Source organism: Perna viridis, chromosome 10 (genome assembly GCF_037379345.1).
Source record: "Perna viridis isolate PV_CMFRI_1.1 ecotype Kerala chromosome 10, ASM3737934v1, whole genome shotgun sequence".
Lineage (NCBI taxonomy): Eukaryota > Metazoa > Mollusca > Bivalvia > Mytilida > Mytilidae > Perna > Perna viridis.
In genome coordinates this window covers 5086139-5107923 of record NC_142454.1, presented here as the reverse complement: position 1 = coordinate 5107923, position 21785 = coordinate 5086139, and the positions used below count along the sequence as shown (strand labels likewise).

Below are 21785 nucleotides of genomic sequence, written 5' to 3'. Positions count from 1 at the left end.
ATATAATACGACTGAAAAGATATAGATTTATCTTGACTGCTTTTAGACCTAAAATTTCTTGCAAGAATGGTAGATCACTGATTTAAAGATACGTAATACATCTTGTGTTTCAGACTCTAATCTATATATATACTTGTTTGCGAATATGGTATACTTTAAAAAGTATTAATGCTATTTCGGTAGAGTACATCTTTTTCACTAATAACTTGAATTGAATCTTTTAAGCTCACAATGCGTAATAGGCATATGTAAATATAAATACTGTAAATTGATTATAACTAAGGAGTTTGTAGTACGTATAGATCACATAAAAATTCATCATAGGTACTGCACTCTCCCCCAGCCCGTATGAAATTCCGAAAGGATAGGGGAAGTATGTAATTTTTATGTATAAAACAAGACACAGTCAGTATTTTTAACTGTCGTCTATACTGGAACCTTAGATATTCAACGATAAAAACAGAAAAAAAATAATCAATTTGCTGTTTTGTGATATAATATTTATAAGTATAAAAAAAAGATATTGATGGGATTAAAGTCATTCGGGTGTTAAGTTTTAGATACTTTAAATATTGTCCGACAAAATAATTTTAATCCAGTGCATATTCATTAGTCACCTGCACCCACTTGGGTCTTGTCAATCAATAAAATTCCAAACCAAACCTGTTGCAGATATATATGATACACCATAGCCACATTACATCAATCTATACATATTCCATATTTATTTATTCCCACTCACTCTTATTTTTATTTTTTAAATGTTTTGTTACATTGAAAAAAAAGTACAAAGTTCAGATAGAGCATTTCGGTGGATCAACCTATAATGGCAGTTGCGTAATCGATTAATAAACTTATCAATTATCGCTACCTTAAGTTGATTTTCTTTATTTGAGAATTTCCTTTCATCGTTACAACATGTACATGGTACCATTACGTTTAAAGAATGTTTCCGCCGGATTGAGTCGAATGGTCGGAACCTATGTTCCAACATAAATTTCGTTAAAATATTGCTTTTGTAGTATATATTTTTTTATTTGCGGATTACTTCTGAAACCAAACATATAATATTTGAGTTTATTTGCTAGATATATTTCATACCATAGATGCAGTAATATGATAATGAATGTGACTGTTCCTGTTCCAGTTACCTCACTATAAAGACTACTTCTCAATTTTATTTTAAAAAGTAAAGTATTTTAAAATGTAAACAATTAAATCGAAAATGATTGTTTTGTTATCATCAAGTTAAATTGTAGATTGGAATTGACAAAGTAATCATCTGAAACGAGATTTGTAAACCCCTTCCGAGAAAAATAGTTCTATAGACATTCGCAATTTTGTATTATCGAAGTCATGCAATTAATATAAAATTTCGTTCAATTGTCCAAACGAGAAATATACATGTATATAAGTAACTGTGTTATAAGACACATGAACAGTTGTATGTACGGATCAGATTGCTTTCTGATACATCGGCAAAAAATTACCGAATCGTCAGCAGTGGGATGATTCAAATACATCAAAATAAAACAAAAACATGGCCTAAACGTGAACACATAAAACATAAGACGATCTATATACAATGCAGCGAACCGAATAATACACATTACACATAAAAAACTGAAGATAAGGGAAGCAAGACGTCACAAAAAAGCTAAAGCCCTAGCCATATGAACTCCTACAAAAAAAGTCGAGAGGGACATCAAGTGCTCAGGGAGGGTATGTGCTGTTCCGCCAAGCAGTTCCCGTCATATTGAAATTCAGTATAACCCGGTAATAATCAACAATAGTAATGCAATTCAGCGTCACGTGTCCATCAATTTTGATAATCGGGCGTAATCATTTTTTAACTAAGTATCATGTTGTAAACGTAGTACATAAATTGGAAATAGTGGAATGACATAATGAAAATCTCGGTTTTATTTATTTTTCGGTTTCGACATCACAAGACATGAACAGATTGTAACGGCTATTTCCATTCAAAGATATGACAGCCCGAAATTATAAAATCCATTGCGAATGCTTTGGACCATAGACGAATCTCGTTTCTAAATAGTACCTGATTTTCATTTTCCATACTGTCAATTTAATATACTGCGAAAATACTTTTATTCGTGGGTATAAATGTTTGTCGCTAAGGAGAAAAGTGCCAGTTTGTGGATTTTTTGTTGGAAATCACATTTCGGGGGTTACTTTACCCAGGAAATCCACAAAAAATGGTACCCAACGAACAATATTACTTTCACGAGTTAGTTTCTCGTTCGATAGTAATGGACTCAGTACATAAGTACTTTGATTAAGTGACATAATAGGTTTTAAACTATTTACAAGTATGATACATATTAAATCATTCAATACGCTTGTCTCATCAAAACATATTCTTTAAAACAATACTACATAACAACTCCTAACACCCCTACTTAATATCAAATATGGGGGTAAACATATGCCTAACCCTCTACTATTTATGTTGTAATGAGAAAAAAAACACCATTCAGTAAATTCTCCCTTTATACATTGACAATAGACATTTTAAAAATGTAAATACATTTGAGTGTTTATTTTTGTAACTCTGATTAATGATGAAATAAAATAATAATCCATATAAGGGGTTTCTTCTCCCAGTATCAGGACATAACCATTTATGATCTTATGCTACAAAAAGTAACCTTAATAGTTAATACCGTATGTACAAGAGAGATTAATCCGGCAAACATTTCTATCTTAAAATGCGTGGGTTACATCAATAAATGGTAATTCGTCTATAACCAAACGTTCGAACTAGGTACATGCACATGGAAATACTGATATGCAATAGATAATGTAAAAGAATTAACTCGAATTATCAAAATATGTACGACAATCTTCATGAGATAATGAGTATGACATGTATACACACGTATGATAGGTAGTCAAAGGCTCACAAACGACATGTTCATTATGCCAGTGACACCACTCCATCCCAACATGAATGGCCTTTGTATAACTGTAAGTAATAATATAAAAAAAAATTTTTTTTAATTAGAATTGCACAAGTTTATTGTGGAAACAATTTCATATGTTTCGACATGTATAAAGTGTTTATTTTCAGTGTGTATTGATTTCGCGATTTACTACATTTTCATATGCGAAATAACATAATATCGACAGTCAAGATGCATATTCAAAACACAATGATATTTCGCCGTTTGTCGGGTCCCTCAATTAGCTAAAACACAATATAACACACAGTAGCATTCACAATAACAAGATAACATGGATTGCAATAAAAATTGAAGGTTTATTAAGAAATCAAAGCATCAATGATCTGTAACTCGTACAGCAGAATAAGGGAACTGCACATACTTGTAATACCTACTTTCCTTGTTCCAATAGAGCAACCTAACGTTTTGGGAATTCGAACAATTAAAACAGTTTTTCTTCTTAAAATATATTTTGTGTGTTAAATAAAATGTATGCCTGACAAAATAACATTTTTGCAAAGGCAACGAAAGAAAAATAATAATGCATATTTTTTTTTAAAGTTGTAGATAAACATCACATGCACACTGTAACTACATTGTTATTAAGCTGTATTGACCCTTAATTTTCTTCGGCTCCTGCGTATGGAGTGTTCACATCACAACTCATACGTTATGCCAGAGCTTGCCAAAACTACGCAGACGTTTTGTATCGCGCTAGAACTCTAACAAATAGGCTTCTGGAACAGGGTTATGTTGCTACAAAATTGACGTTATTACTACAGAAGTTTTATGGTCGTCATCATGAACTCGTGGATCGTTATGGTGTATCCATCAGCACCATGAAAACTGATTTATTCAACGGGTCATAGTTTTCCTTTCCTCATTTGTCTACCCCGGACGACTTTTTATGAGCAACTTGGCGGGTGTTTCTAGAAAAGCAGAGGACGCTTACCCTACCGGTGCACCTGGTCCATGCTCCCTGTTTTAGTGGAGTCCGAGTTGCTTATTTACTTTTGTTACTTTGTATGTATGATTTTAGTTACTTTATGTTCTTTGTTGTGTATGTCTGTTTTCAATGTCTGGTCTTTGTCCCTGGATTACATTCTTTTGATTACAGCTATAACCTTGGTTCCCTTGATTACTCTTTCACATTACTTGATTCAAAAAGTGTGCACAAGATGTGATAAGTATTAAATACTTTTATTATATCCTTACAAAAACTTGTTCACTTTGGTTTCCATAAAAAACTTCAAGCGGTATCACTATGGTAAAACTAATTTCTTTGTTATCAGATCAAGATAAATGAACTGATTATGGGCAAACTTATATGGAATGCAAAAGTACCAATCATACAAATTGAAAATTTCGATATGCTGTAAACGTGTTTCTAGAAGCAACCCTTTAACATAAGCATTAGAATCAAATATATATGAAGATCTAAATCCAAAAATTAATTGTAAACTATGTATATGTGTAATAATTATAATATTGCTTGGCCTGATCTATTTGACCTTTATTACTTAATATAAAGATGGCACATTTGTAAACATATTATTTCAATAATAGAATTTTCTAGATTTTCTAAACAAACAAGTATTGCTTATTTGACTCATTAATGATTAATTGTTTTCTAAATTGCTCTAGAACTTTCTTAGTATTTCTAGATTTTCTAGATTTAATCTAATTGACTGATGAATGACTGAATGCTGTTTTGTGAGTACATTCATTCTTTAACAATGGACGTCTGAGGACACCTTTGCAGATTAGATTAAGTGCTTGAAATTATTCTGTGCCAGACTAATACTATTTAAATTAACTTTGGGGTTCCTGCTTTATAACAGAATTCAAAAGTTGGACGGATTAGCAAACTTTCCAGACTTTATATTGAAAAGTAACTTTTGTAATTATAACTACTGTAAATTGTAACACATTATTTATTTAGTTTAATCAAAGTTAATGAAATTGTAATTTGTCTCTTGTTGTCTGAATCTTTTTACAAAAACCTCTTGGACTTCATCACATTAGAACCAAACTCTATTCTATACCTCTCACTCTGTTACACTCTATTACACTCTCTTTACAAAACAAGTCTTGACACTCCTGTTTCTGACCCTACCTCATCATTATACAGACTTGTTGCCGTCATTTTAGATATTGGTTTCCACAGACTCTTTAAACCAGTTTGTGTGAAAGTCAATTTCTTCCCCTACCGTTTGTCAACAAAGATATATAGCAATTAGTTTGGCTGACATCCTTCATCACATCCATCCATGCTCCCAGTTTTAATGGAGTCCGAGTTGCTCATTTACTTTTATTACTTTATATGTATGATTTTATTTACTTTATGTTCTTTGTTGTGTATGTCTGTTTTCCATGTCTTTGTCCCTGGATTAAATTCTTTTGATTACCGCTATAACCTTGGTTCCTTTGATTACTCTCTCACCAAAAACGTTACCAACAAAATTCCTCAATATTTCAAAGACAAATCCATACCAAGTATTTCATATTGCTATAGACCCGTGCAGGTCCTGGTGTTATAAGAATAGGCCTGCAGCAGCGCTAAGCTTGTCGTAAAAAAGGACCAAATAGTGCTCAGAACCCTACAGAGCAACTGGGATGTGTGCCCCAGGTGTTGGAATGGGGTACCCCTGGCGTGTTACATGCTGGGGTTGTCAGGCTATAATACGGATAGACCAATTCATGTTATAACTGAAACAAGTATATTTACATTGTGGCCCCGTGCAGGTCCGGGTGTTAAAAGAATAGGCCTGCAGCAGCGCTCAGCTTGTCGTAAAAGGCGACTAAATAGTGCTCAGAACCCTAGCCGGGGGCTAGGGCGCTCTGCCCACAGAGCAACTGGGATGTGTGTCCCAGGAGGTTGAATGGGGTACCCCTGGCGTGTTACATGCTGGGGTTGTCAGGCTATAATACGGAAAACCTGACTGCAAACCACAGTGGTGCAGCGTGTTGGGAAAGATGTCACGTTCCTCGCACGTTAAAGAACCATACTGTGGTATTCTCCCGGAGTAGGAACCATAGGGCTCCGCCACAGGAGGCCAAATTGCCCGATCCTACCCACCTCTCCCTATTCCCAGTGGCTATCAAAATTTGTCGACCCCATTGTCCTTGTGTCCCATCTTGTTTTCATTTCATCATCATTTCATGTTCATTGTATCATCAATTTCATGTTCATCTTCTGAATATAGCTGAAATATTGCTGCTCGGACGTTAAGCCCCAACAAACAAACAAACAAACATATTCCTATACTTCACCCATTGCATCCAAAATTTTCAATTATAAAAAGCTATTGCAGAACCTTGCGATTTAGGACTTCAAGACTAAACCACCTGAATTTTCTTGCCAAAACTCTCCATTCAAATATTGTCCTTCCGGTCACGTCGTTACGGGAGAATTGTCCATCATCGAAAACGATTCTCTGCGTAATATCCTTTCTAAAGGTCCCAAGTACCGTGAACCGCGCTCCATAAATTGGAATTATAACTTTAAAGTTCTTATGGATGTCGTGGAGGACTACGCAAGAAAATGGATAAATCGAGAACGAGAAGACATTGATTCTCAGTCAGAGTGGTTGAAGACCGTGAGGTCTTTGATTTTGAAACGAATGAAAGTTTTATGTAGGTCAGTGAGTGCCAATGCTACATCAGCGTTCAAAGACCCCGATGTAGCAAAAACATTGTCTACTATACATGACAAATATTTTGTCGTACCAGCAGACAACGCCCAAAGCAACATTGTTTTTGTCTGCAAAACGTTTTACGTCAAATGTTTATTATCAGAGGTAGACGTATAAAATAATAGCAATGACAAAACCTATACTGCTATCACACTGTCCAAAGAAGAAATTGTGGAAAACCATAAATCTGCACTATCCTCTTTTGGTATCTCTACCAAGGACGATGACTATGATTTACCGTCTATGTACTGGATTCCTAAACTCCACAATAATCCAAACAAATAACGTGTCATAACTGGATCTGCAAAATGTACCACCAAACCTCTTTCAAAACTTTTAACTTCTATACTCACTGCTGTCAAAGAGGTTTTGCAGTCCTACCACAACACTTGTTACTCTCGTAGTGGTATTAATTCAATGTGGATCCTGAAAAATTCGAAAGATCTTTTGGAGACAATTAGTGCAAGACTATTATTAGAATATAATAGCATTAAAACCTATGACTTTACTGTATACTTCTATTACGAATACTCAGTTAAAATTAAAAACAAGACATTATACATCGTTGTTTTTCCAAAGAAGATGGTACACCTAGACTAGATACAAATATATAGTTCTTGGTAGAGATTCCTCATACTTTGTAAGAAATAACTCCAAATCATTTTCAAAATATACAGAAGATGTTTACAAAATGCTGGAATTTTTAATTGAGAACATGTTTGTCTATTGTGGTGGGGTCGTTTATCAACAAAAGGTCGGTATTCCAGTGGGGACAAATTGTGCTCCACTACTTGCTGACTATTCCTTCACTTTTATGAGGCTGCGTTTATGGCTGATCTGATCCGAAAGAAAGAATATCGTTTAGCTAGATCCTTTAATTTCAGTTATGTAGATGACGTATTGTCTTTAAACATTCCTAATTTTAGGGATTTGATACATCACATCAACCTCAAAGAATTTGAGATAAAGGATACTACAGACACTAGCAGTAATCAAACGAATGTAATCCAGGTACAAAGACCAGACATGGAAGACAGACATACACACCAAAGAACATAAAGTAACTAAAATCATACATACAAAGTAACAAAAGTAAATGAGCAACTCGGACTCCTTATGTAACAGTGGTTTTTTTTTTAATTATGCAATAAACAAAACGTTTAAGTTCTTCCCGCATATATTACAGTTTTTGTTACCAACAAAGTGCCTCCGGTGTATTACTGCATTTTCTCTTTACTTGTTAAATGTTGTAGAAAACTGTAAAATCAACAAATGAAAACAACAAATGATAAATCACCACCCAAATCAAAATTAATGGGGTGTTATATTAGAACTCGGGGTTGTTTCTAGAAAAGCATATGACGCTTACTACACTGTGTACCGGTGCACTTGGTCCAAAATGACAGTTTTTGGTTTTTATTGGAGTCCGGGTGGCTCATTTATTTTTGTTCCTATGTACTTGTTATTTTATTCATTTCATGTTCTTTAATGTATGTGAGGAAACCTAAACAACTCAAGGGGTGTACTATTTGCATGAGATGGATTTTTAAAGTCAATCTGTTAATTGTACTTTGCAGTAACATATCTTTTTAAGGTCAATTCCTTGAACACAGTGTGAGGTTTTCCCATACGAACACGACTGAAATCTCCAAGCATGATTATGTCGTTTTTCGTTTCATCATATCGCAAAGTGCCTTCAAATATTCCCTCTCCTGGATAAGTTTCTACCATTAGCTGATAGTCAATACTTGTTTTAACCTTTTCACCATATTTTATCTTAGACTTTTCTGTATGATGTTCAGTTTTAATGTATTTGAGCAATATATCCGAGGTCTTTAGTTTGGAAGCTACGATTACTTTTTTTAGTTTCATAATTTCACACTGGTTGTATTGCGATGTTTGTTTGTTCAGTTTATTCACGAATTTGTTTGCTACTTTGATGACAGTAGAGTCGTCTGTAGATAGAACAGTTTGCCTGGAACATGTGCACCAATGAAGTAGTATATCTGCATCTTCACATGTTCTGTCACGTGGTATTTTTTCGAAAAGGCTGTAGCTTCTATGATTGCTCTTCGCGTGATATTTTGGAAAGTGTAAAATATTTACTATCGTTTCGTGGATATCAAACGGTGTCACAAGACGTTTTGTATTAGTTTTGAAATTCTGATAAACTTTACTGTACTTGGTTTTGAACCATTTAGGAAAAATGAAAAATAAAAATGGCAGTCTTTCTTCCATTTTACCTACAAACGTTTGTCTTATTTTACCAAATCTTATACCATGATCGCTATAGAACATAAATATTGTGTTGTTCAATATATTATCTTTGTTTAATCTACTCAGAAACTCGAAATACAGTTTATCAGCTTTCCGAGCTGCAGATATTTCGTCATGAGTGAGCCGCGTAATGAAAGAAAAGTCAAAATACGGCAATGATTTAAACAATGTCACAAACTGTCTAGAATAAGCAAGTACAATGTTAGTTTCCGGTCGAGCATGTACACAATGATGATTTGCATTCCAAGCATATCTCAGTTCTTCGAAAACGAGAGAAAATGGACGGTCAAAATAATCTGCTGACGGCTTCCTGAATCCTGCCTTTTGATAATCAAATAATTGACCATAAGGTGAGTCCTCGCTATACAGAGTGCGATATCCTCTCCTTGAGTATTTATTCCATAGAAAGTCGAATTTGTCGAACGATACATTGACCATACTAGCATTCTATGGAAGTTCATGGACAAATTTACCCGTTGTCATTGGAATTAAATTCAAAAATATATTATCAGCTACTTTGTTATAGCCCTGAAACTCCAATGCTGCCATTTCATGTAATAAATATTCTCTTGTTTTTGGCATATATCGAATCATATTACTACGAGAAACAGAATCAACTCCTACCATTAAAACGCTCAGGTGGTTAAGATTTGCACCTAAAGGTTTAAAACTATCTTTGCATCTTTTCTCAACTTCCGCCTTAGGGTTTATGAACGAAAATGCGTTAATGTATATGGCCCTATCCTCATGATCGTAACATTGTACTCTAATAAATTCATCTGTAATTTCAGCGCTGTAAGTAAAATGTTTACTTTCATTCTTAATAAAAAAAAATTGTTATTGGTAAATTTATTTGGGGGTCGCCAAATCACATCATATTTACAGTACTTTAGAGAAGGTATCTCCCGCTGCACTACTTCCCATTTTATTATAACTTTATTTCCTTTAGAAATAACAATATCCTCCTTAACTTCGCATCGCAAATCACTACCGCTATATAGATACCAGAAAAGTGACGGATCCCATGGATCAATCTGTGGAATTTTGCAACCTGGGGTATCAACAAGAAAAATGCCATTGAAACTTCCTTGGTCCCTAAAAAGCAACATGTGTTCTATAGACTTAATGAGAAGACCAATGACTGTAAAGGAGACTATTACTATAATGAATGTTCGACGCGTCCTTCGCCTCATCAAACCCTACAAGTAATCAAAAACAACAACATTAAGCAGAAATTCCATGCGAGATAACATAATTTAAGTTATGTATGTAGCACAGTCCTTACCAAATCAGATTTAATAGCACCGAAAATGAACCAAAAATGGCGATTCTAAAATGTATATATAGTATGTAATATGACCAATCAAAATGCTAAAAGGACGTAAAAACTAAAATTCTGTATGATCGAGTCGGTGTCTGGAACAAAATCTGAAAATGTCGAAGGAAATGCTATCAGAGGTTTTAGGTGACGAAAGAAAACATATTGCCCTCTTACAAAAAGCATAAGAGGACGTTTTCATTCACAGTTTTGAGGTGAAACAGACGATAATATGTCAATTTCGTAGATTGCAACGAAAATCAAAACGGATTACGCTTTATGCCTTGGTGAATGTTGCAACTTTTAAAATTTACTACCCATATCCATTTCGAAAATTTTGTTACTTAATCTAGTCTAAGAAAGTGATATAGAGAGAACAATTTCGATCGCTCACAAAGTGCCATTTTCGACCTTGGAAAAAATTCAAGAAAATTTATGTTGTCACTGATAAAGAAATTTCAGTATGAACGCTTATAAATATTTAACACTAAATGGCCCTTTCCTAGACATTATTCGACAATTATTACAAACTCGTGTGAAAATATTTGGATGGACTATGTAAAATAATCATAATGACAATTGTGCTCATTATATGTTTTATTATAGTGTATAAACATCTTTATCGATATCGTTGTGCAATCATTCAGACTTATATAATACGTTTATTTGTTTGTGCAGCATCGACATGACCCGACAATCCGATACCCATTAAGTTCATTGGTTGGCAGCTTCCTTCCGATGATTCCTGTGAGGTGATTCACCAGTTTTGTTTATTTGCTGACTCTTGAGAGGAAAAAAATCACGAAAATTCTAGGGAAAAGTATGAATATCGTGGTTAGACAAAATAAAACAAAACAATAACATGGAAACCCTTAACTACGCAAAAAAAGTGAAAAAACCCTAAACGAATAGTATTGTCGGTGTTTTACGACCAAATAACCACTTTTTATTTTGACAAGACGACTTGTTTGTATAAATTTTCCAAATTGAAAACACGCCAAGTATTTTTAAAATACTTGGCGTTTTTTAATTTGGAAAATTTATACATTATAAGTCATCCAGGCAGGTCTGTTTACCATCTTTAATCAACTAATTGAGGAAGATTCAGCTCGTTGTCTTTTGTCCTATTTGTTAAAATGTTTGTATTCTGTATCGATCTTAAGAGTTAAATCCGATTTAAGCAAATTTTTATAGTTTTTATTGTAGTAATTTCTAACTGCTGTCTCTATTTATGGGGAGGAGCACTCACAAATATGTTCAACCGCGCCACATATTGTATGTGCCTGTCCCAAGCCTGAAACATGTAGTCCAGTAGTTGTCGTTTTTGTGTGTGTGTGTGTGTGTGTGTGTGTGTGTGTGTGTGTGTGTGTGTGTTCAATGATATTCGTTTTATGTTTCTTTTGTAGATTAGGTCAATGTTCGTCTCATTTTAATAGTTATACTTCATTATGAAAAGACAACACAAAATGGTAGTGTAAAGATTGTAATTTCAACTGCAAAAGTGTCGCTTTAATTTATGTATCCAAATTTTTCATACCGTACCTAAGCATTGTTTACCATATTGTCATATTCTGTTTCCTGTTTTGATTGGTATAGCTCTAAACATGCATTATTGAATTGAAAATTACAATCGTATCGGAAATGACCTGTTATTCGTGTATTTTATCTCTTGACTTGATCTTCAATCACATGATCTACTAAGAGAGCTGTGATTACAAAACTTATAATAGATGTCACTTACAAATATATTTTAAATTGTAATTTCCAAAAAAAGTATCAACTCCACAAAATGCGTGAACAATAGAGGTACATGTACTTTGTCGGTGTTGGAATGTTACCACAAATGTGCTTTGGGACTGATTTGGGTCTAGCTTTCTTTTCATTCGTAAGGTTTATGTAATAAATAGATAGAATTAAAACAGTCGGATCAAAATAACTATATAAACATTATAAAGTTCATATCCACAATGCAAAGTTTGTTTGTTTGTTTGGGTTTAACGTCCGAGCAGCAATATTTCAGCTATATTCAGACAATGAACATGAAATTGATGAAACAATGAACATGAAATGATGATGAAATGAAAAAGGGATGGGCCACAAGGACAATGAGGTCGACAAATTTTGATTGCCACTGGAAATAGGGAGAGGTGGGTAGGGTCGGGCAATTTAGCCTCCTGTGGCGGAGCCCTATGGTTCCTACTCCGGGAGAATACCACAGTAGGATTCTTTAACGTGCGAGGAACATGGCATATTTCCCAACACGGTGCATCACTATGGTTTGCAGTCAGGTTTTCCGTATTATAGCCTGACAACCCCAGCATGTAACACACCAGGGGTACCCCATTCAACCACCTGGGGCACACATCCCAGTTGCTCTGTGGGCAGAGCGCCCTAGCCCCCGGCTAGGGTTCTGAGCACTATTTAGTCGCCTTTTACGACAAGCTGAGCGCTGCAGGCCTATTCTTTTATCACCCGGACCTGCACGGGGCCACAATGTAAAGATACTTGTTTCAGTTATAACATGAATTGGTCTATCCATTTCAAGCGATGATGATGAAGTGGTAACATGTTAAATGAAAACAAAAAATATTAAATATATCAAATAAATTTGATTACTTACATTCAAAACAGCCATGCCAACTTGAATTATATCCTTTTCAATGGGAACATAGAAATTGTACATGTGGGCATTATTGTCTATATTCATCATCTTCATTAGCAGTCTTTGTAAGAATCTTGCAAATTCTGCAATACATGATACACGCCATAAAAGGCTATAGATTTTTATTGTTGATGTTAAGTTGTTTAAAGGGTCATTATGATGAAGTGTATAATTTTTCATTCCCATCTGTTTGGGCTCAGAAAATAATTCATCGAAATAATGTCTATTGTATTTCAGTGTCATTTACAGAAATCTACAGTACTTTCTATATAATTCATTTGGCCTAAGACCAAGGGTTTTCTGTTTACTATAACATGTAAAACAAATTATCAAAAATAAAAGAATGTCAGCTTTCCAACAATGTTTCACATTTTGAATGATTCTATGCTGGAGTGGTACATAAGTACCGAAAAAGTGAACAAAATAAAGTCTGCATTAAGTATTGAAGTACTTGAACATTTGAACCTGATATGGATATAAAAGTACTTCAAAGCATTGGAAGTAATACAGGATGTGCACTTATACATAAATGTTAATTGTAACTTTGTTTGCTAATAGGGAACTCCTTTTGCTTATGCCTTTTGTTTTTATAATTTTTGTTATTTTATTATGTTTTGCTTTTAGTTATGTTTTTGTTTTTGTTTTTGTTTTTAATTGTTTTGCATTTCCCTTTAAAGAAACTTATATGATCGATAATTTGTATTGTACTAAAAGCAAGTGGCATCATTAAAGAGATAGAAAAGTGACCCCGACTCTATTAAACCTTATTAAAGAAAGTTGTATGAAAGTGCTGTCAAAATTCAACGGATATAATGATTGATTGAAAGCCTAGCTTGGTGGATAAAGCTATATGAAACTACTATCGGATTACAAATCCACAAATAATATTTTTACTAGGTACTCGAGTAGTACTAATTTTTGACGTATCGATAGTTTCCAAATGGTTAACGGTGTTGGTCTTAATCAACATAATATCAAAAATACATAAAGAGAAAGTTTCTATATTTGGCCCGTACCTCTTCAAGTTTGGCTTATTTATTTATACTTAATTATGTCTTTTTTCATAGTATTTTCTTTGTTTTGGTCCCATATTTCACACGACCCAGAGGCAATGTAAGCTATTGCAATCACTTGGTGTCCGTCGTTGTCGTCTGTTTACTTTTCTTAAAAGATCTAATTAACTGAAACTACATGACAGATTTTAATGAGAGATGGCACGGATGTTTCTAAGGTGAACCTGCACAACATCTAAGTAAAGATATTTAATCTGTTAAAACATGGCTGCTATGTCTTTTTGTAGGGTTAAAGCCACTCATTTCAATTTAAATCTAAAAAAAAATAGAAAAATATAGATGATCACTCTTCTTCAGTAGAATAACTTTGCAAAAGTCACTATAAAGTTGGAATTGTTGAAGGATTCCTTGCTATGTTTTTGTGCAACTGTAAGGCGGTCAATGACGTATTGCAGTTGTTTGCCAATATTTTGTAACCAGTATAGATAATAAAAAGCGTTCAATTGATTAAACGTACTTATGAAAAGGATACTATAATCCCTATCAAGACAAAGTTGTAGGACAACTCCTTAAAGGCGATATATTTAAGTTTTTAGCTAACATCAAGAAAATCATGATAGAAATAAAATAACTCAATTATTCAATGACCCTTATGATAAGGCCGACATAAGTCTTTGTTAGAGAAAATGAACCTGGTCAACGATTCACCACTCGTGTGAGCCTCTGGTTGATTTGTCCTTATCACATATCAATAAATCGATAATTTCAAAATAACTTGACATAACTTGTCAATAGTCATACGTTTCATCTCCTGATTTGATATTGAACCACTTCAACCATATTGCATGCATTCTGCTCCGGGAAATTTATGTTCATAAAACAGTTTCTATCATTGGTTGCGTTACTTGATGTTCTATTTAAACTAGAGCTATTTAATGAATATTCTAAAATGACGTCTTCATATCATCGATCAGTATATGTCGGTACAACCCCACGTTTAGCACCTGCGCACTGTCTCTTTTCTTTCGCTGTCATTTCGACACAAAACGCTCACGGCTGAGAGGTGATCTAGTTGAAATCAATTATATAAATAGTTACACACATGTAGCACATACGACGACATAAATATACAAATTTAATCCAACTTCCATACGGGGAGGTTAAACGGTACAGCTGTTATTTTGGCTATGCTTAAGGAAATTTTTGTCACAAAAATTACCGTATTTGTCATATTAGAAAAGAAATACTTCCTTCCGGAGGTAGATTTGCACTCATTTTAACGCTCGGTGTTAAATAGTCGAATAAATGCCGTACCCATGTTAAAATGAGTACAAATCTACCCCCTCCACGAATTATTTCTTAAATATACAATACAAATTTTTTGTGCAGACTGGATGAAGTAATGTGGAGGTAACGGACCTCCATGCATACAGTGGCTTGCCCGTGTATTACTGGGCGTCAGAAAAAAACAAAATCCTCAACGTAAAACACACAATAGAGAGATGTAGTAGACCATCGACCTAAATACGTTTCAAATAGTATTCCCCAAGAACTCTTTGGTATGCTATACAGTAATCAACAAAGTACGCCTGAGCTCCGAACTGGAAACAATTCAGGAACATGGTCCACCTGGTACATTCAGATGAGACCACACTACTCAGTGGGAAAACACAGTAGTACCTTCCTTTTTATATATATTTATAGTATTTATATTTGCTAACGTACGATGTAGGGACATGATCCACCCCTTCATCTTGTCTCATCCCGCCTTTACTATGACACCTATTTAATATAAAATATTTTTTAACATTAACAATATCAGAACAAAATGAATGAATGAATAACAATTATTTGGATATAAGTCTCTTCAATACAGCTGTATACATGAAAATAAAAAGTTCCCCGAGTGATTATCTGGAAAAGTTACTTTATAGCTTGAAAGATGTAGAATCCATCTGTCTGATTTACGTATTAATATACAAGTTTTATTTGAAAATGAAAGAGTTGCACAAACCAATGATCGTTCTATGTATTAGAAAGGAGTATTAGACTGTTTTATTGTATATTCAGTAAAATTAAGGTCCTTTTTGAGTATTCTTTCTCTTTCATGAGCTTTCCCGATCTCATTGGGTCCGTGCAAGTCTCAGGCTTGTACATGGACTGATGTGTATCCAATAAAAGACTCCAGTTGTTAGATAATCAACTTGCGTTTCTGAAATACATAATTAGGAACAACAGCAGCAAATGCTCTAACAAAGAAAACCCACAAAATTAGGTAGGAGGAGATAAAAAAAGGGGAGAGGGTGGTTTGAACAAGTTACACGTGTGCACACTGATCAAAATTGAGAGCTCAGTTGTTTGTTTGTTTGTTTGAGTTTAACGTCCGAGCAGCAATATTTCAGCTATATTCAGACGATGAACATGAAATGATGATGAAATGAAAAAGAAGGGATGGGACACAAGGACAATGGGGTCGACAAATTTTGATTGCCACTGGGAATAGGGAGAGGTGGGTAGGGTTGGGCAATTTAGCCTCCTGTGGCGGAGCCCTATGGTTCCTACTCCGGGAGAATACCACAGTATGGTTCTTTAACGTGCGAGGAACGTGGCATCTTTCCCAACACGCTGCACCACTATGGTTTGCGGTCAGGTTTTCCATATTATAGCCTGCAAACCCCAGCATGTAACACACCAGGGGTACCCCATTCGCTCAGTTAAAAAATCGCTTAAATTGTAACTGAATACCCGGATGAAAAATTAAACTAATTAAGGCAGGAACAGTTACGGAATCATTTTTCGTTTAATTAAAACTTAACACACATTATTGTCACTTCGATTAAATCGCTTTATCTATTAGCTGATAAACCCTATTAATCAAAAACTCCACACATGAACCAGCAAGGCCAAAACTATGCAGCTGATTACTAACCTGTCTGCAGCTTACTTGTGCATATATATATATATATACATGTACTTCTAGGTACATCATAAATACAATTGTGAATGTTATATTATATTTCACTTTCTTGACGTGATATAATTATATAAATTAATATGATATAATAATGGTGACAGTTCTTATTTTTTGTGGAAGCAGGATAAGGTAAGGTGAAGGTAACGGACCGCCGTGCAAACAGTGGCTGGCCCGTGTATTACTGGGCGTCAGTAAAAACCAAAATCCTCTACACACAATAGAGAGACGTAATAGACCATCGACCTCAAATTTTCCCCCCAAGAACTCTTTGGTATGCTATACACTTTTTAACAAAGAATAACGTCTACGCTCCGAATTTGGAGCAATTCAGGAACCCAGTCCACCTGGTACATTCAGATGAGACCGCAATACTCAGTGGGAAAACACAGAAGTACCCTATCATAATTTATGTTTGCTAACCTACGATGTAGGGACATTGATCCACCCCTTCATCTTGACTCATACCGCCAAATGAATGATTTCAATTCTCTCACTAAAAAAAACAACATTCATATCCGTGCCTCAAAGCATATATGTATCAATAGGATTACAAAGCTGGAAAAACCAGAGGACCTCCTGGTAAAATAAACCTTTCAAGTGCACCTTGTAAATCATTTCGATGAATTTCATTACTCAGCTTTGAAAACTTCGAAAGATCTTTTGGAGACAATCAGTTCAAGACTATTATCAGATTATAATAGCATTAAAACCTATGATTTATACACTATACACTATATACTTCCCTTCCCCATATTCAGTTAAAACTCGACTTAAAAACATTGTACATCGATGTTTTTCTCCGAAAAAGACAGTACACCTAGATTCAAGTATATAGTTCGTGGTAGAGATTCCTCATACTTTCTAAAAAAATAATTCCAAATCATCTTCCAAACATACAGAAGAAGATGTTTACAAAATGCTGGAATTTTTTAATCGACAACATATTTGTTCAGTGTGGTGGACGCGTTTTTCAACAAACGGTCGGCATTCCAATGGGAACAAATGTGCTCCTTTACTTGCTGACCTATTCCTTCACTCTTATGAGGCTGACCTTTATATAGCTGATCTGATCCGAAGGAAAGAATATCGTTTAGCTAGATCCTTTAATCTCAGTTTCCGCTATATAGATGACGTATTATCTTTAAACAATCCCAATTTTGGGGGTTCGATACATCGCATCTACCCCCAAAGAACTTGAGATAAAGAATACTACAGACACTGTGAAGTCAGCCTCATATTTTGACCTACACTTAGAAATCGATAGTAAAGAAAAATTATTCACCGAACTTTACGACAAACGTGATGACTCTTCAGAATTGTCAACTTTCCATTCATCTGTGGCAACATCCCTTCCGCACCTGCGTATGGAGTGTTCATATCACAACTCATACGTTATGCCAGAGCTTGCCAAAACTACGCAGACTTTTTGTATCGCTCTAGAATTCGAACAAATGGGCTTCTGGAACAAGGTTATGTTGCTACAAGATTGAAGTCATCACTACAGAAGTTTTATGGTCGTTATCATGAACTCGTGGGTCGTTATGGTGTATCCATCTGCGCCATTAAAACTGATTTGTTCAACATGTCATGGTTTTCCTTTCTTCTTTCGTCTACCCCGGACTTGGCTCGGTGGGTGTTTCTAGAAAAGCAGAGGACGCTTACCCTACCAGTGCAGCTGGTCCATGCTTTTTAGTGGAGTCCGAGTTGCTCATTTGCTTTTGTTGCTTTTTGTGTATGCTTTTAGTTACTTAGTGCTCTTTGTTGTGTACGTCTGTTTTCTATGTCTGGTCTTTGTCCCTGGATAGCATTCTTTTGATTACTGCTATAACCTTGGTTCCCTTGATTACTCTGTGACAAGTGGGTTCCGTCAAAACAGTACAAAGATATTTCTTTTGCTCTAATATTACAACGCCTTACTACTCTAAATTTTATACTCATTACTAAGTTCTTAACTATAAGATTAAGTCTTTTTCTAGTTTTTTTTTCTACTAAAACACCCCCATCTACCTCTGCATGATGCCAGTACCTTTTCATAAGTATATCAGACCATATCATAACCATATTTGGGTAAAGTGCATGAAATCGAAATAAGTCACATTCAATGTCTTTCAATAACTTCTCAGACATTATAACACCTAAATCATTGAATCCTAACTGTATAAGAAAGTAACCTAGAGGAGGGTGCCGGTCTATAGATATTTCTCCATAACTTTCCTAAGATGGGCCACGTCATACTCTTTTCACCAAGCGAAGTGACTCTTAATCCTTGTCTTTGAAGGCCACGATTGGATCCTCCAATTCACGCTGCAGCTTCTTATTCAGTGCAATGGATGATAGAGGAAACAACAAACCAAATATTCTTAGAACCTGCAAACCATAATTATAAAATATAAGAGAAAATTCTAAGACCATTAGTGAGTCATATTTAAAAGGTATAATTCATAAGTTCGATCGAATGTATTTTGTATAGGCATCTGAAGACCAGCGGCCCCAAATGTTTAGTGTTTCATCATCAATGCCTAATCTTTTGGCCTCACTTGCACCTCCAATTCTAAAAGAATGGGACTTGAAATGCCCTACAATACTGCAAAAAGACAATGTTTTTTATAAGATAGACGAACATTGATAACGGGTTAAACTTGATCCATCGTAATGAATGAACAAATTTTTATTCAAATGAGAATTGTGGGATTCAAGGAATGTTTTTAGCAATGTGATGGGCAGATAGCCTTGTCTACCTGTTAGTTTATAACTAGTATTGTGAAAGTACCGATTTGGTCCGTTTTTGGAGTTCTTTATGGAAATTACAGGTAAAGGACTTCTTGATCAGGACGTGAGAAACAGACATCTGACACATGGATGGCATGGGTGTCAACATCGTACTTATTGTTAGTTGCAATCTCGCCTACTTGGAGTCAGCTGCTTCCTGTATATTGTCCACGTGATATTACATAGTCGGACCAGCATATTTCGATTAACTACCCAACGGGTGGATATGACTTAATTAAGTAATTGAATTGATTATCACAAATAAGCTTGTACAGTTTTTAAAAAGTTATTTGTAAGTGATACAAATACGAGAACTTATGGCCGGAAATCATGGTTTTGGAAAGAAAAAAAAAAGATTTTTATGTTCGCACTATTTCTTTTCATATCCTTTAAGTAGTCTTAAACTATTCAATAAAGTATATTCATTAATATAAAAGACCGTGTAAAACGTGTTTGAAACTAATCATGTGCGATAGTCTTTCTATTTGTATTTCACAATTGTTGATAGAACATGTCGAACAAACTCCAATATTCGAAACCATATCGTCAGCGCATATCGTAAGATACAAGATAAAATAGCGATCAGCGTCACATAAATAACATACTGTTAAAATTTGAATAAAAATATTTTCTACGACTTTATTGACACCTACCGTCGTTTAAATTGTCTTAAATGACTTGTTCATTCGTTTAGCCAAACGGCTTCTCCCTAAACAAGTCGCTTATTAGCTTAAATCATGCGTAACAAATCCTTACCGGAAAATCCCATACTAATATCCGCCATGTTGGTTTCTACGGGACGATTTGTTTACAAACGAAGTTCGTAAGTTCCCGTCGAACTCCGATGACAATCGTCTGCTTGATCAACTTCTCGGTATTGTACGTTGTTCGCGTAAAATAAATCCGAGATATCCGAAATAACACCGAAATGCATTCTGGGTTCTTCGGTTTTTGGACAAACAATTTAAACGTAAACAACATCTCCTAGCAACCCGATCACTGTAAACATGGCCGACTTTTTACAATGTAAATATTGGCACCGAGAATTAAAATCTGACCGGAATTTAACGATTCAATGTTTAGGGAGAAGCCGTTTGGCTAAATGAATGAGCAAGTCATTTAAAACAATTTAAACGACGGTAGGTGTCAATAAAGTCGTAGAAAATATTTTTATTCAAATTTTAACAGTATGTTATTTATGTGACGCCGAGTATAGTTGCGCTTCAATGAATAACTTGAATTGTGACCATAGTTTGTGTGCTATGAACTATGGTTGCCATAGCAACATGTAATTGTACCTTTCCCGCCAAAAACACACTTTTCCAGAGCGGTTTTTTTAACCAAATTCATTCATCAATATCATTTAAAGTCTAAGGGTTTGGTCTAAAAAAATTGTTAAAATTTAGTGAATTCAAGCTTTTTTATAATATAATGGACTTCTGTCTTTCAAACATTTCCATGCTTACCATGAATCACCACAAGGTACTTAGTATGGTCCACAAGCGGCCCATAGAAATACCTAAGAATACCCCCAGAATACCCAACAATACCCCCAGAATACCTAAGAATACCCTCAGAATACCCAAGAATACCTTAAAATATACATTTGAACCTCCAAATTGATTGAAATATGTTTTATGTGATGAAAGATAATGTTTTTATTCAGTTTTTTTCGGGATTTTTTTTTTCGACAAACCCTTGGAATTTATTAATGTTACCAGTTACGCAATGGTAATTATGCATGATAATCGATTTGTTTTCTTTGATGTTTGTTGATTTAGAGCACTGTGCTATATCTCCACAAGCTATAAAAAACCTAGTTTTATTACAGTTTTTTTATGAGGAATAATAGCAAAACGCAGATGTGCTGAAATTAAAACTAACATGTATCATTGAAAGGACATATTCTAGTTTTAATTCTCAAAACATATTGTCGTATTTTTAGAAAATTCCTTTACTTTCAGTACTTGTGATTTTGAATTACTGTCTCCCCCCAAAATAGGTGTGCTCCTAGTTCCTTAATAGTTCATTGATACATCACTAATAGATTCGTAAGAAATCACATAGTTGTTTTAAAGTCCTGTACAAAAAAAAAACAAAAAAAAACAATT

The 21785-nt window shown here is 34.7% G+C and overlaps 1 pseudogene across 1 annotated transcript; it reads right to left on the bottom strand.

Annotated features, from left to right (window-relative positions):
* Positions 1-1474: 1474 nt before the first annotated feature.
* LOC148604247 (uncharacterized) lies at positions 1475-19254 on the bottom strand (annotated as a pseudogene). The gene is made up of 3 exons (XR_015915994.1): positions 13935-19254; positions 12877-13001; positions 1475-10137 (listed from the first exon to the last, which is right to left on the bottom strand). The product of XR_015915994.1 is annotated as an uncharacterized LOC148604247 (transcript).
* Positions 19255-21785: the final 2531 nt, after the last annotated feature.